Source organism: Populus trichocarpa, chromosome 18 (genome assembly GCF_000002775.5).
Source record: "Populus trichocarpa isolate Nisqually-1 chromosome 18, P.trichocarpa_v4.1, whole genome shotgun sequence".
Lineage (NCBI taxonomy): Eukaryota > Viridiplantae > Streptophyta > Magnoliopsida > Malpighiales > Salicaceae > Populus > Populus trichocarpa.
Genome location: NC_037302.2, coordinates 6,965,396 through 6,980,050, shown reverse-complemented (window position 1 = coordinate 6,980,050; position 14,655 = coordinate 6,965,396). Strand labels below are relative to the sequence as shown.

The 14,655-nt window shown below is 36.5% G+C and overlaps 1 pseudogene; it reads right to left on the bottom strand.

The window, feature by feature from the left end:
• Positions 1-1,319: 1,319 nt before the first annotated feature.
• The window catches only part of LOC112325046 (uncharacterized), a 36,887-nt pseudogene continuing 23,551 nt past the window's right edge, over positions 1,320-14,655 (bottom strand).

Here is a 14,655-nt window from a genome sequence, read left to right as displayed (position 1 = left end):
TGTGTTTTAAGCTAGGGTAATTAATTTGTGCGACCGCGACATCGCAACAATGATTAACACAAAAATCAAAATACTTGAATGAAACCTTCCTTTTAGGCATTTTTTGCAAGTTTGACTAACTTTGAAGAATGATCAGATATACCAAAAGGAAGAAATAAACCTTTAGAAGCTGTGAAATCACATTTCCACTTCACATTAACAAGCACTCAATTCAATTTTTTAAAGGTAGGATTATTACATTGTTAATTAGTCCAAGTGAACATAGAACTAATGATGCGAACCCTAGCAGAATTTAATGGTTTTCGTGACCCCAAGATCAATCTAACCCAAGTTTGTTGAAATTTGAATGAGCTTATCACAATGGAAGACTTGCTCCAAGGCAACAAGACTATAAACCAACTCGATCACAACGCCTCCACCTGGAGACGAGCAAAAGAAGTATAAATTCACAACAAAGAATGGTCAATTCTTTGAAGAGTTGAAAGTTCAATCAAGAACCAAGATTGAGCAAACAAAATTCGGCTACAATGCTGAAAATATTATCAAAAGTCTGCCCTAAAATTATTCCTAAAGAGTATTTATACTCCAAGCCAAAACCCTAGTTTCTCTAATGGGTCTCACATAAACCCAATTTAAATAATAATCAAACCAAGCTAAAACTAGCCCAAACTAATTAAAATAAAAAAAATAAACAAGTCTAAAACCCAAACAAATTGTCTCCTCTCAAAATAATTAAAGTTTGATAGCCCAACTAATTAAATAAGACAAGTTCGTTGTTTCTGCATTCTGTCTGGCAGCAGCAAGGCCCAACTTAAAACAGATGGTTCTCTCTCGTCTTAATGAATTAGAAGGTGTGCCATATACCGTTGGAAAGGTATGGAAGTCTAGTTTCCAGCCCAACTAGAATCACATCAAAATTAGATATGTAACTCCAGTTATGACTAAAAGAGTAACGAAAGGTCAAACTGTCCGAATGTAGTCTTCTTCTCCCAATCCTTGTGTAATGGTCTTGGTTCCACCAACAAGCCCCTCTTGAACATGAATCAGATTAATCAAGGCTTGATCTTTATTATTACAAATCCTCTTGAAGTCCACCTTAGCCCATGTATCTTGAAGAAGTCCATTGAAAGCTTCTTTGAACTTCTTAGACCTAAGCCTAGTAATTGAACCAACTGGAACCTCCAATGGATCCTTGATGGTTGGATCGCATCATCTCCTCGCTCCTCAAAAGGATTCGACCTCGAATCATCACCTACATCAAATGAAGAAAGATCAGAAACATTGAATATAGCACTAACACCATACTCACCTGGTAGATCCACTTTGTAGGCATTATCATTAATCATTTCTATGATCTGATAAGGACCATCTCCTCGAGGCATCAACTTTGATCTTCTTTGTTCAGGAAACCTTTCCTTCCTCATATGCACCCAAACCCAATCACCTGGTTCAAATCTCACTAATTTTCGTCCCCTATTGGCTTTGTTTCCATATGATTCATTCTTCTTTTCTATTTGTTTCTGAATTTTTACATAGAGATCTTTCACTACCTGTGCTTTTTGATTACCATCAAGACTAACCCTTTCATCAACAGGCAAAGAAATCAAATCTAATGGGGTCAAAGGGTTAAAACCATAAACAATCTCAAATGGGGAATAATCAGTAGTAGAATGCACACTACGATTATATGCAAATTCAATGAATGACAAACAATCTTCCCAATTTTTAAGATTCTTTTGAATGATAGCCCTTAACAATTGAATCAAAGTCCGGTTAACAACTTCAGTTTGGCCATCTGTTTGTGGATGACAAGTAGTAGAATATAAAAGTTTAGTTCCTAACTTACCCCACAAAACCTTCCAAAAGTAACTCAAAAACTTAACGTCTCGATCGGATACAATGCTCTTAGGAAGACCATGTAGCCGAATGACCTCTATAAAGAATAGGTCAGCTATATTTATTGCATCATCAGTTTTATGGCAAGCAATGAAATGTGTCATCTTAAAAAATCTATCCACAACAACAAATATAGAATCTCTCCCTTTCCTATACCTAGGTAGACCTAAAATGAAATCCATAGAAATATCAACCCAAGGTTCCTTAGGAACAGGCAAAGGTGTGTATAGTCCATAAGGCATTACCCTAGACTTAGCTTGTCTTCATGTTATGCACCTATCACATATTCTTTGCACATCTCTTTTCATATTAGGCCAATAAAAGTGCTCATGCAGAACCTCCAAAGTTTTAGTAATTCCAAATTGCCCCATTAAACCTCCCCTATATGCTTCCCTCACAAGTAATTCACGTAAAGAACAATTAGGCACACATAACTTATTTTTCTTAAACAAAAATCCATCATGCCTAAAATATTTATCCATGGCCAAAACCTTGCATGTGTCATATATAGCACCGAAATCATGATCATCAAGATACAATTCCTTAATATACTCAAATCCTAGCAATTTAGTATTAAGAGTATTAAGAAGAACATGCCTTCGCGACAAGGCATCGACGACCACATTTTCCTGAACTTGCTTGTATTTAATCACATATGAAAAGATTTCAATAAATTCAACCCATTTAGTATGTCTCCTACTTAACTTACCTTAACCCTTCAAATGTTTCAACGATTGGTGATCAATATGTATGAGAAACTCTCGGGGCCACAGATGATGTTGCCAAGTCTCCAAAGCCCGCACGACTGCATACAACTCTTTATCATAAGTGGGATAGTTAAGAGTTGCACCATTGAGTTTCTCACTAAAATAAGCGATGGGCCATTTTTCTTGCATTAAAATGGCTCCAATACCTATTCCTGAAGCATCATATTCAATCTCAAAAGCTTTATTAAAATCAGGTAAAGATATTAAAGGTGCCGAAATCAACTTTGATTTTAATAAGCTAAAAGCATTTTCTTGTTCTTCTCCCCACTTGAAACCCACGACTTTCTTAACAATTTCAGTCAATGGAGAGGCTATCGTACTAAAGTCTTTAACAAATCTCCTATAAAAACTAGCCAAACCATGAAAACTCCTAACGTCTGTTAAGGATTTTGGTGTAGGCCATTCTTGAATAGCCTTAACCTTAGCCTCATCCATTTCTATACCTTTTGCACTAACCACATATCCAAGAAAAACAATCATATCCATGCAAAAGTCACACTTTTTCAAATTAGCATATAAGGACTCTTTTCTAAGCACATCAAGAACTTGTCTCAAATGACTTATATGCTCATCAATCTCCTTACTATAAATCAAGATATCATCAAAGTAAACGACTATAAACTTACCAATAAAAGCACGCAACACATGATTCATCAATCTCATAAAAGTACTAGGTGCATTAGTAAGTCCAAAAGGCATAACCAACCACTCATACAAACCATATTTAGTTTTAAAAGCAGTTTTCCATTCATCCCCTTCTTTTATCCTAATTTGATGATAACCACTTTTCAAATCAATTTTTGAAAACAATTTAGAACCATGTAATTCATCCAACATATCATCTAATCTAGGAATGGGATGTCGATACTTTACAGTGATGTTATTGATAGCTCGACAATCCACACACATTCGCCAAGTTTTGTCCTTTTTTGGAACAAGAAGCACGGGAACTGCACAAGGACTCATGCTCTCTCGAATGTATCCTTTCGACATCAACTCCCCCACTTGCCTTTGAAGCTCCTTAGTCTCTTCAGGATTGCTCCTATAAGCCAGCCTATTTGGTATAGATGCTGCTGGAACAAAGTCAATTTAATGCTTAATACCTCTAATTGGCGGCAAACCACTAGGAATGTCATCCAGAAAGACATCCTCAAATTCCTGCAAAAGAACTTTAACAACACTAGGAACACAAGAATCTAAATCATCTGAGTTAAAGAATGCCTCCTTATACACAAGTAAAATCATAGGCAAGTCAGAAAGATAGGCATGTTTAAGATCATTAGATTTTGCAAAAAAATTAAGGTGTTTCCCCACTTTTTCTACACACTCTTCTTTTCTCACCCTTTCTTTCTTCTCTCCACTCTCGGCCTTCTTTTCATCGTTTTGTTTTTGGCCATGACCCTCCCCTAATGTCCTAACGGCAGAAACTTTGTTCCTTTTTGTTTTCAACTCATGGCTCACTTTCTTTTCTCTCTTCCTCACATCCTCACCATGTTGTTCAGCTTGTTTTTCCATTTTAGCCAAATCTTTTTGTTCCTCCACTTTGGCCGAAACATGTTGCTCTTCCTCATAACCCTTCTTCAATTGAATTTGATCTTCATACACTTGCTTTGGTGATAGTGGGGCAAGTGTATAAATCCTTCCATCCTTTTCTAATGAATACCTGTTCTTAAACCCATCGTGCTTGGCTTTTCTATCAAATTGCCAAGGCCTCCCTAGTAACAGATGAGTAGCATCCATAGGCACAACATCACATAACACTCCATCCTTATATTTGCCTAATGAAAAAGAAATCATCACCTGTCTTTTCACCCTAACAACACCACATTCATTCAACCATTGAAGTTGATAAGGCCTCTCATGCTTTATGGTATTCAATCCCAACTTTCTAACTAAAGTAACACTAGCAACATTAGTACAACTACCACTATCAATGATCATACTATATACCTTATCGTTGATTAGGCATCTAGTATGGAAGATGTTCTCCATTTGTTGCTCCACATCATCCTCCTTAGTCTGAACACTAAGTGACCTTCAAATCACCAAAACTTTATCACCAGCAGCATACTCTAAATCACTAACATCCTTAAGTGGGGGCATGTCATCACAATCAGAGTCCTCACTAGTGGACACAATCTCTCCATCATCCCTTAGAATCATAACTCGACGATTTGCACATTCTGATGCATAGTGTCCCAATCCTTGACACTTGAAACACTTTATATCACGATTACGCTTCGGTTGAACTTCTCCCTTAAGTTTTTGACCATTGGTCGAAACCTGCTTCTTCATGGAGATAGGTTCGGCAACTTTAGAAGTCACCAAAGGCTTCAATGACGCACTACCCTCTCTCTTATAATTCATCTTCCAACCCAAAGAAGACCCCGTATAAGCTCCAGATCATGTATTACCCTTCCTTTTCAACTGTCCTTCAACCTTAATGGCTAAGTGTACTAACTCTTCTAAATCAACATATGATTGCAACTCTATAACATTAGCTATGTCTCTATTCAAGCCATTCAAAAACCTAGACATCGTAACTTCCTCATCTTCATTAACATTAGCTCTAATCATAGCCACCTCTAATTCTTTCTAAAACTCCTCCACACTCTTATTACCCTGTGTAATCATTTGTAAACGATTAAACAACTCCCGATAATAATGTTTAGGAACATACCTCTTCTTCATTATTGTCTTCAACTCCTCCCATGTGCTAACTGGTCTTTCTCTATTCCTTCTTCTTTCTACCACCAATCTCTCCCACCAAACCATGGCATAGTCAGTAAAATCCACTACAACTAACTTAACCTTCTTTTCTTCAGAGTACCTATGGATGTCAAAAATCATCTCCACCTTTTTTTTCCCAATCTAAATAAGCTTCCGGATCAGTTTTTCCCTTAAAAGCTGGGCTTTTTAACTTAATACTACCCAAATTTCGGTCTATATCTCCCAAATCATCAAAATCTCCTCTGTGCTCAAAATCCCTATGTGGTCGAATATGTCCCCTCCTTGACCGATTCTCATACCTCTCTCTCCTATGTGTACGGAACCCACCACCACGATTAAGATCATCCTCGACTTCATCTATAGAGTTTCCAACAACACTCTCCTCCTTCCTAGCTTCTCTACCCCTTTTACTACGCCCTCAATCAGACCTAGTCTCTAATTTTTCACTCCTAGTCATCAGCTCACCAAACATAAATTCCATTTGTTGTTGTATTCTTGAAAGCCCATCTTTTTGGATTTCACCGTTCTTCTGTGGCACACTATTAGAAGATATTTTTATTTTTTTTAAACCTGCACGAAAATCGTTAGCAATAAAAATAACACCTCACACACTCGTGTTTCACACAAATTTATAGGCTTTTCACTCGAATATGCTCCCTATGCCTTTTTCCACTCAAATTGCCTTTCTTTAGTTCTTGAAATCACTTAGCAACAATTCAGAAAAAAAAAAAACAACCAACTATACAGTGAATTTATAAATTTGATATAGACTCTAGAAGCAAGAAATTACAAAACTAACAAAACGAAACTCGATGACAAATTCACGAATGGCAATGCAAATTTGTATGAAAAATATGACAATTTGAAGACACGAAAAAAAATCAGAAAAGAGCTAAACAATTATGAATTATCAAGAACTAAGGATTTAATTCAAAAAAATTCCAGAAACTCAAGAAAATCAACTAAACTACCCAAATTTTCAAGAAACACAAACAAGACTACTAAAAGATTTAGCCAAAACAAAAAAGAGTGATTTTTCTTTTCTTTTCTTTTTTATGCGGCAACAATCAAGATTTCAAGATCAAGCCTCCTTTATATATATATATATATATATATATATATATATATATATATATATATATATTTCAGGAAGAACAAAACAAAATCAAGAACTTAGGTGTGTATGCCGATTTTGATTAAGGAAGCATAAAAAAAAAAAAGAACACTAACTTATGATTAAGTGTTCAACAAAGCAATAAAAAGTAAGATCCCTAATTTTTTTTTTTATATATATATATAGGTGGCCAAATCTATCAAGAATCAAACAAGAAACAATAAAGACTCAAATTGAAGGATATAACTTGTGGTTACATCAGCTCTGATACCAACTGATGCGAACCCTAGCGGAATTTAATGGTATTCGCGACCCCAAGATCAATCTAACCCAAGTTTGTTGAGATTTGAATGAGCTTATCACAATGGAAGACTTGCTCCAAGGCAATAAGACTATAAACCAACTCGATCTCAACGCCTACACCTGGAGACGAGCGAAAGAAGTATAAATTCACAACAAAGAATGGTCAATTCTTTGAAGAGTTGAAAGTTCAATCAAGAACCAAGATTGAGCAACCAAAAGTCGGCTACAATGCTAAAAATATTATCAAAAGTCTACCCTAAAATTATTCCTAAAGAGTATTTATACTCCAAGACAAAACCCTAGTTTCCCTAATAGGTCTCACATAAACCCAATTTAAATAATAATCAACCCAAGGTAAAACTAGCCCAAACTAATTAAAATAAAAAAAAATAAACATGTCTAAAACCCAAACAAATTGTCTCCTCTCAAAATAATTAAAGTTTGATAGCCCAACTAATTAAATAAGACAAGTTCGTTGTTTCCGCATTCTGTCTGACAGCAACAAGGCCCAACTTAAAATGGATGGTTCTCTCTCGTCTTAATGAATTAGAAGGCGTGCCATATACTATTGGAAAGGAATGGAAGTCTAGTTTCCAGACCAACTAGAATCACATCAAAATTAGATCTGTAACTCCAGTTATGACTAAAAGAGTAACGAAAGGTCAAACTGTCCTAATGTAGTCTTCTTCTCCCAATCCTTGTGTAATGGTCTTGGTTCCACCAACAAGCCCCTCTTGAACATGAATCAGATTAATCAAGGCTTGCTCTTTATTATTACAAATCCTCTTGAAGTCCACCTTAGCCCATGTATCTTGAAGAAGTCCATTGAAAGCTTCTTTGAACTTCTTAGCCCTAAGCCTAGTAACTAGACCAACTAGAACCTCCAATGGATCCCTTGATGGTTGGATCGCATCAACTAGTGAATCCAAGGTCCTCCAAACCTAATTGAATAAGACAATTATTAAGATCATTTTGTCATGGCGGCCCCCATATAGCACCACCTCTCTTCTCATCTAGAGACTGAATAACATTAAAGTCACCAATAAGAATCCATGGGGTGGACTCTCAACCATCACTACGACTCACAATATCAGACCATAAAGCCTCATGTTTGGATGAACTATTATCCCAATAAACAATACAAGTGTTAAAGCAAGTATTGGTACCTAACATAGTAACACAAACATGAATAGCCTGATCAAACATACCTAAAACATCCACCTCCACCACATCAGCATCCCAACAAATCTAAATTCGACCGCGACATGAGAACTCATAATTATACAAGAAAGATTAATTTGAAAGAAGAAGTCTATAAACACTATCTTTATTTCTTTCTCTAACCCAAGTTTTAACCAAACCAAATAGTGCCACCCTTTCTTGCTGGAATTCTGAATGCTTTATAGGATCATTCAAACCTCTAACATTCTAACATCCGATAGTAATAGAAAATGTAGAGAGGAAGACAAACAACAACACAATGATTACCTCGACTTGCCCCCTCGCTAAAAGCTTGATTTCCTTTTCTTCTAAGAAGAACCACCAAACCCTTTTTCTTTTTCTTAAGAGAGTCTTTAGCCTTACTTGCTAGCTGATCTTGCTGATGGAATTCAAAGATTGTTGAGTCACCGAAACCAAAATATGGACTCTTGATCAAAACACTCCCTATCCATATCACCTTTCCTAATTTCAATATCATTCTCCTCCTTACGCCCATTGACCCAAAGGAACCTAGATAGATTTTCCTTTAATGGTCTCATAAATAACAGTATTAGAGTCGATAGTCCTTTGATCTAAAACAATAAATGTACCCCCTTCTCTTGTATCCTCGTAAACTATTCATAATAGGAGTAGAAATTGGATTCCCATCTTCATTACGATCAGTATTACGCACACCAAATGCCAAATGACCATTCTCATTATTAGTAGGAAACTTATTCCTTTTAACAACTTCTTGCCATTGAAACTGATTTTGCTTGTTATTCGCGGATTTAGATCTAACAACACCATTTTTCCTCTTAGTCTGTACCACCATTGAAAGTTTATCAACTTTATTATTACAACACATTGATGATATGGTATGTACAAAGACATTAGAATTGCTACGCTTGGAGGTATCCATTCATAATCAGCTAAAAATTTTATGAATGTCCTATTTGGACAATGTAAGTCATGGTCCTTAACCAACATCTACGAGGCATCTATCTTAACACAAAATCTTGTGTAGCTCAGCCGTTTATGTAAAAGTGTAGTAAGATTAGCATGAAAAGGAACCCCAATAGCACTAGCTACACAATTCAATCCTTTAATAATTCAATACAAAAGAGGAAAATTATAAAGTTAAATTCATACTAGAACTCTAGTTAAATCATCTTTAGAAAATTTCATGTTTGGTTGCCAATGTTTAAGCGCGTTTGCCATTTGCCACAAAGCTATATCCAAAACATTAGTAACCTGATCAATAGAGTCAAAGGTGAAGAGGAAGATACCATTCTCTGACAACAAAACCTCTGATGGTCCATAGGACCCCCCCAAAATCTTTTGGCAATAGAGTTATCAACGAGATATGGTAATTTCAGTCCCACAAAATGACCAACTAGGACGGGTGGTGCTACCGAAGCATTTAAAGAATTCAACATGGTTTTGCTGGTCTAGTTGCTTGGAGGACAACTCTAATGGCTGTATGCCTAAGCCTGTTTGGGAGTGTGGTTGCGGTTGCCTTTTGAAGTGCTTTTCACTTAGAAATGCATCAAAATGATGTTTTTTTTATTTTTAAAAAATTATTTTTGATATCAGCGTATCAAAATGATCTGAAAACACCAAAAATTATTAAATTAAAGCAAAAAAATAAAAAAAAATTTAATTTTTTCAAAAATACTTTTGAAACATAAAAATAAACAAGACCTAAGTGTGTTGTCTTTTTCAAGCCAGAGACTACCTTTCCATATTTGGCTACATCACTTACAATGGTAAAAGCAGATATGAAAGTTGGCATGCTAGGCTGCTGCTTTGGACTTAGCTTTCTTACCACGCCATCCACACGCCTCTCATTTAATGCTTGCCTCTTATTTGAATTTGAATCCACTAGAAGACAAGAACCACCTTCCTCGGAATAAATCTTCATTTATGTGACTTCCTTTAACCCTTCATCATTAGAACTCAACACATGATTTAGATCTGGAACTCCATGAAAAGCCTGGAACTTGGCTTGAGTAACTTGACAATCAGCTCTTGTAGAGTTTTTCTCTAGGTTACCTTCAGAATCAGCTTGCCTTACATCAGAGTACCGAGAGATCTTCATACCATGACTATGCAGCATTTCCTGGAGCTCCTTAAGTTATATCCAGACTAAACGTCTTTGTGCTGTTCAACATTAGAGCTAGCCATCGAGACAGATTCCACAACTCTTGGCTTAGAGTTCAACCAAACCCGACCATCCCCTATTATACCACAGAGATATTTGTTTTGGACCGTGTCAAGAGCAACATATTGACAATCCAATTTGGGATGTCCCTGACCAGCACCTTATTAATTGTTCTCTGATTGTTGAGACATCAACATGAGTGATCATTGTAGTCGAAACCTTACTCGACGCTACAACCATAGTACTCATTTGAACCACCACATCTGCATCCAGGTTAACCATACCTCTCCTCTTTGCATCGTACCTTCTTTGCAGTAGTAGAAGAACACAACGATCACTACCAGAAAATCAGCGAAAACCAACGGAATTATTGATGGAATTTTTTTGTCGGTAATTTTTACCGATAGAAATAATTTCGTCTCTAATTTTATCGGTATATACCGACATACCATTTCCGTCGGCAATACGGTTGGTATATACCGACGGATACGTCCGTCGATATATACCGATCGTATTGCCGACGAATTATATAGATTTTTGAAAAGTTGCAACGGTGTGATGATGTTGATTTTTTTCAGATGATTTTACCGACGGAATGACCGAGGGATTCAAATCGAGATCTCCATACAGTGACGTGGCACAATCATCAGCGGACTTACGGACGGGTATACCGACGGAACGTTTCCGTCGGTGACTCCATCGGTAAAAGCCAATATATACCCACTCTGCCGACTCTCTCTTCCTCTATTTCTCCTTCTTCTTCCCCATCCCAACTCTCCCCTCCTAAACTGCAGTCAACCACCCGTCCTAACTCTCCCCCTCTTCTTAACACAAGCACTCAAGTTTCTTATACTTTTGTACGTGGTCACAACATCCGTTCTTCGAGCAATTTATTGTGGATTTTATCATTTTTTGTAAGTAAATCTATCCTTTTTAGTTTTAACATTTAAATGTCAATTTTATTATTTTTTATTGTTTTTTTTAGTATATGTATCTTGTTAACGTATGTACTTTTGATTGTTATTTGTCAAAGAAACTTGTAGTATGAATCTGTAATTTTGTAGTTGTTATAGTTTTTTTAGATTTAGTCAAATTATATTTGTTTGTAAATTGTTGAAACTTTGTTTGAATTACACCGAATTAGATGTGTTGTGATGAAATAAATAATAGCTTGTTTAACGGGTCCGTTTTAATTTTTATCAATTCTATTGCAGAGTTGTGATTTCTGTAAATTTATATATGTATAAATTTGTATGGATGTTGATAATTGACAATTGATGATGAATATTTAACATAAGTGTTTTTTTAGTTTGTTGGATAATGTCGGGGCAAACCAACATTTTTGCAAATTTATTTACGTAACATAGTTAATTAATACATGTTGTCATAATTTTATAGAGGTTCGATAGAAGTCATGAATGATCATTCATGGATGTATCGGGACTCACCCTAAGGATTGCGGAGGATGGATTATTGTAACGGGGTTTAGGGTTTTATTAATTTCACAACATCTATTCCGAGGAATTTTACTAATGGCGTTATTAGGTGTCCATGTAGGAAGTGTAAAAATAAAAAGTTTCTGCATCAAGATGTTGTAACAATGCATCTTCTAACCATAGAGTTCATGGAGGATTACTTGTGTTGGTATGCACACGAGAACTATTTGTTCCTAATGAGAACATGGTAGAAAGGGTGGTTGGGTCAACTTATAGTGCTAGCAACGTGCATGAAGTTGTAAATGACAACAGTAATCCTTATAGGAATATGGTTATGTATGCAATGAGAATGAATGAAGGTAATGTTAGTGAATGTCCAATCGTAGAAGAAGAACCTAATGCAGATGCAACAAGATTTTTTGATCTATTGAAAGATTCTAATGAACTATTATGGGATGGTTGCACGAACTACAGTAAATTATCGGTCGTAGCACAGGTGTTCACCATCAAGTCAGATCACGAGTTGAGTGAGGCTGGTTATAACAAGATTATCGAATGGGCGAGAAGCATTTTACCTGAAGGGAACAAGCTGAAAGAGAACTTCTATGCTGCAAAGTCCATGATGAAACCCCTCGGTTTAGGATACTAGAAAATTGACATGTGCCCTAACTTTTGCATGTTATACTACCTTGAAAATTTTGAGCTGACCGAGTGTATAACATGTGGGCATTCCCGTTACAAACTCAAAACTGGCAGGGGAAAGACTCTCGTGGCATATAAAAAACTTAGATACTTCCCAATCACACCTAGACTGTAGAGGTTATTCATGTCACCAAGGACTGCTGAGCACATGACATGGCACCAATCACATCATGCGGTTGATGGAGTGATGATGCATCCTTCTAACGGCAAAACATGGAAACATTTTAACAGTGTGCATCCTCACTTTTCAGTTGAATCAAGGAACGTGCGTCTTGGGTTGTGTACAGACGGATTCAACCCATTCGGGTCATTTGCTGCTCCTTATTCTTGTTTGCCGATCATACTAAGGGTTTATAACTTGCCACCGGGGATGTGTATGAGGCCGGAGTTCATGTTTTTATCTATGGTCATACCAGGTCCGAGCAGTCTGGAGCGGAATATAGATGTTTGTCTTTGACCATTGATTGATGAGTTGCCGCAGTTATGGTCTTCTAGAGCTTTGACCTATGATATCTCGTGGAAACATAATTTTTTTATGAGAATGGCTTTGATGTGGACTATCAATGATTTCCCAGCTTATGGAATGGTTTCTGGTTGGAGCACGCATGGAAAACTAGCATGTCCATACTGTATGGAAAACAACAAGGCATTCACACTAACAAACGGGGGGTAAAGCTTCTTTTTTTTATTGTCACCGTCGTTTCTTGCCACTGAATCACAGGTGCAGAAAGAACAGAAAGGATTTCTATGTTGGCAGAGTTGAAAATGATGTTGCACCCCCGTGTCTTTCTGGTGAAGAATCGCATGATGTTGTATCAGAGTACGGTGACATTGTGTTTGGTTTCCAATCAGGTAAGTATAAGTTTCCTGGTTTTGGTTTGACCCATAATTAGGTAAAGCGAAGTACCTTTTGGGAGCTTCCTTATTGGAAGACCAATATTCTCCGCCATAACCTTGACGTCATGCACATTGAAAAGAACGTGTTTAAGAACATTTTCAACACCGTCATGGATGTGAAGGGGAAGACAAAGGACAACATCAAGGCTAGATTGGATTTAGCGTTGTTATGTAACCGTAAAAATATGGAGTTGGTTTGTGATGGGTCATGGGTCGCAAAACCAAGAGTAAGCTTCGTGTTAAAGAAAAATGCATAACTACTAGTCTACAAATGGCTTAAGAGTCTGCGTTTTCCCGATGGACATGCCTCGAACATATCAAGGTTGGTTAATACAGAGGAATGCATATTATATGGAATGAAGAGTCATGACTGCCATGTGTTTATGCAAACAGTCATCCTATTAGCCTTTTGTGATTTGTTGCCAAAGGGGATATGGGATGCACTCACGGAGATCAGTCATTTCTTCAGAGATATATGCTCCAGCAAGTTGAATGTTGATCACATTGAAAGGCTTGAAACGAATATCGCCGAGACAATATGCAAACTTGAGATGATATTCCTCTATCATTTTTTGACTCAATGGAGCATCTACCCGTACATTTACCGTTTGAGGTAAAAATTGGAGGACCGGTCCAGTATAGATGTATGTATCCATTCGAGAGGTTAGATATTACAGTTGCAATGTAATTCATAATTAAATGTTTTTTCATTTTTTTAATTGATAATTTTTGTTTAATTCTATATATGCAGGTACTTGTTCAATCTTAAAAAAAGGTTAAGAACAAGGCGCATGTTGAGACGTCAATATGTGAGGCCTATATTATTGAGGAGATCTCAACATTTATCTCATACTATTTCGAACCTCATTTGAGAACGAGGATCAACCGTGTTCCACGACATGATGATGGTGGTGAAGTGCCTTCAAGTGGGAACTTGTCAATATTCTCCAATCCTGGACGACCCACACCTAAAAATGCCGTAAGGGGAAGATATTTGTCTAAAATAGAGTTCAGACAAGCACACAATTATATCTTATTTAACTGTGATCAGCTGAGACCTTTTATTAAGTAAGTAGATGTTCTACTTAAACTTTATCAAGAGTGTACTATTTACATATTGTGATATCATAAACTCATATAATTTGGAACAACCTTACAGGCAAGATCGACAATATTTACTGTCCAATAACTCACAGCTGACCGAATCCCAAATCTTTCAATTACAAAATGAACAATTTGCCACGTGGTTTAGAACACATGTAAGTCCTATTACAAACTCATTATCTCTTGCAAGGTAATTAACTGTACGTCAATATTACAAAATATCTATTTATTGATTATTGTTGTATTTGATATACAAGATTTATCAAATGGGAGGTAATGCTGCTATTTCACTGTCTTTACTAAGCCTGTGCCCTGAAAAAAAAGTCAAGTGCTATTATAATG